The sequence below is a fragment of the Alexandromys fortis genome, unplaced genomic scaffold (genome assembly GCF_014885135.2).
Source record: "Alexandromys fortis isolate MF-2015 unplaced genomic scaffold, M_Fortis_MF-2015_v1.1 scaffold_78, whole genome shotgun sequence".
Taxonomy (NCBI): Eukaryota; Metazoa; Chordata; class Mammalia; order Rodentia; family Cricetidae; genus Alexandromys; species Alexandromys fortis.
This window is the reverse complement of record NW_026067977.1, coordinates 1,551,765-1,554,663: the sequence shown is the minus strand read 5'-3', so window position 1 is coordinate 1,554,663 and position 2,899 is coordinate 1,551,765.

The window sequence follows — 2,899 nt, the reverse complement described above, 5'->3', positions numbered from 1 at the left end:
AGATGCCTTGTGCATCTTGTCTTTTGAACTTTCTGGGATTGGAAAGTGTCCTCAGCTCCCCGCATTTTAGGAGGCTCGCCCCTCCCTTAGGCGGGGATGTTTCAATTCCAAGGAAATGGCTGCTGTCACCAGTTTGTTATCAAGGTGAAATGACAACTTCTGAGAAGCAGGCAAAGTGGAGACTTGAGCAGAGGAAGTGTGATTTGTCTTATTGACCATGTCCTTTGCTTTGCAGAAGCTTCTTAGTTTCAGAAGTTCCCATTTATTTATTGTTGCTCTCAGTGTCTGTGCTACTGGGGTTATATTTAGGAAGTGTCTTCTGTGCCCATCCATTGAAGGCTACTTCCCACTTTCTCTTCTATCAGGTTCAGTGTGGTTGGATTTGTGTTGAGGTCTTTAATCCATTTGGACTTGAGTTTTATGCATGGTGATAGGTATGCGTCTATTTTCATTCTTCTACATTTTGACATCCAGTTATGCAAGCACCATTTGTTGAAAATGCTTTGTTTGACTTCTTCCTTTCCAATTTACATCCCCTTGATCTACTTTTGTTGTCTTATTGCTCTAGCCAGAATGTCAAGAACTATGTGAATAGATATGGAGAGGACAGCCTTGTCTTGTTCCTGCTTTAAGTGGAATCACTTTGAGTTTCTCTTCATTTAATTTTATCTTGAAGGTCAGCTTGCTGTGTATTTTTATTATGTTTAGATATGTATGTTCCTTATATCACTGATCTCTCCCAGATCTTTATCATGAAGGGGTGTTGGATTTTGTCGAATGTTTTTTTAGCAGCTAATAAGATGAGCATATGATTTTTTTCTTTCAGTTTATGGTGTAGGAGGTCCTTCTGTATTTGTGTTGCTTTCATTGGTTATTAAAGAAATTGCTTTGGCCTAGTTGATAGGGCAGAATTTAGGTAGGTGGAGAAGACAGAACTGGATGTTGGGAAGAAGGTCAGAGTGGCAGATGCCATGAATCTCCTGCCTTAGATGGACATAGGTTAGAATCTTGCCAGTAAGCTACAATCTTGTGGTGATACACAGATTTAATAGAAATGGGTTAATCAAGATGTGAAAGTTAGCCAATAAGAGAAGAGAGCTAATGGGCCAAGCAGTGATTTAATTAATACAATTTCTGTGTGATTATTTCGGGGGTTAAGCTAGCCAGGTGGCCAGGACAAAAAGCAGGCCCGCTCCTACTGTAACAAGTTTATTTATATGGTGGATTACATTGATAGATTTTTATATGTCGAACCATTCCTGCATTTCTTGTATGAAGCTGACTTGATCATAAGGCAGCCTACTGAATGGGAAAAGATCTTTACCAATCTCACATCAGACAGAGGACTGATCTCCAAAATACATAAAGAACTTAAGAAATTAGACATCAAAATTCCAAATAATCCTTTTTACAAGTGGGGTACAGAACTAAACAGAGAATTCTCAACAGAAGAATCTCAAATGGCCAAAGGACACTTAAGGAAATGTTCAACATCCTTAGCCATCAGAGATATACAAACCAAAATGACTCTGAGATACCATCTTACACCAGTCAGGATGGTCAAGATCAAAAACATGAATGATAGTTTATGCTGGAGAGAATTGGAATAAGGAGAATACTCCTCCCTTGCTGGTGGGAATACAAACTTGTACAACCACTCTGGAAATCAGTATGGCAGTTTATTAGAAAATTGGGAATCAACCTACCTCAGGATCCAGCAATACTACTCTTGGGCATATACCCAAAGGATGCTCAATCATCCTACGAGGACATTTGTTCAACTATGTTCATAGCAACATTATTTGTAATAGCCAGAACTTGGAAAAAACCTAAATGCCCGTCAGCTGAAGAATGGATAAAGAAAATGTGGTACATTTACACAATGAAGTGGTAAAAAAAACAATGACATCTTGAAATTTGCTTGCAAATGGATGGAACTAGGAAAAAAAAAACGTCCTGAGTGAGGTAACCCAGACCCAGAAAGATGAACATGGTATATACTCACTCATAAGTGGATACTAGCTGTAAAGCAAAGGATAATGAGTCTATATAGTCCATGACCCTAGAGAAGCTATGTAACAAGTTGAACCCTAAGAAAAACATATATAGATTCACCTGGAACAGGGAAATAGACAAGATTTCCTGAAAAAATTGAAAGCATGTGGGTGGGGGTAAAAGGGAGGGTAGAAGGGGAAGAGGAGAGGAGAAAAAAACGAGGGAAAATAACTTGAAGGAATGGGATAGTTGAGATGGAGGAAGGACAGAGGTGAGAGCAAGGAAAGAGATATCTTGATTGAGGAAGCCATTATGGGGCTAGCAAGAAACCTGGCTCTAGAGAAATTTCCAGGAATCCACAAGGACGAACCCCACTAAGACCCTAAGCAATAGAGGAGAGGGTGCCCAAACTAGCCTTGCTCTGTAGTCAAACTGATGAATATCTGAAATGTCACCATAGAACCTTCATCCAGCAACTGATAGAAACAGACAGAGATCCACAGCAGAGCACAGGGCTGAGCTCCCAAAGTCCAGTTGAAGAGTGGGAGGAGTGAGAATATGAGCAAAGAGGTCAAGACCATGATGGGGACACCCACTGAAACAGTCTACCTGAGCCAATGGGAGCTCACCAACTCCAGCCGGACAGGGAAAGAACCCGCATAGGAGCAAACTAGATCCTCTAAATGTGGGTGACAGTTGCATGGCTGGGGCAGACTGAGGGGTCATTGGCAGTGGCACCAGGATTTATCCATACTGTTTCTACTGGCTTTTTGGGAACCCATTCTTTTTGGATGGATGCCTTGCTCAGCCTAGATATAGTAGGGAGGGCCTTGGACTTTCCCCAAAGCAATGTGCCTTACCCTCTCTGAGAATGGGATGGGCGGGGGGGGGGGGGGGGGGCGCG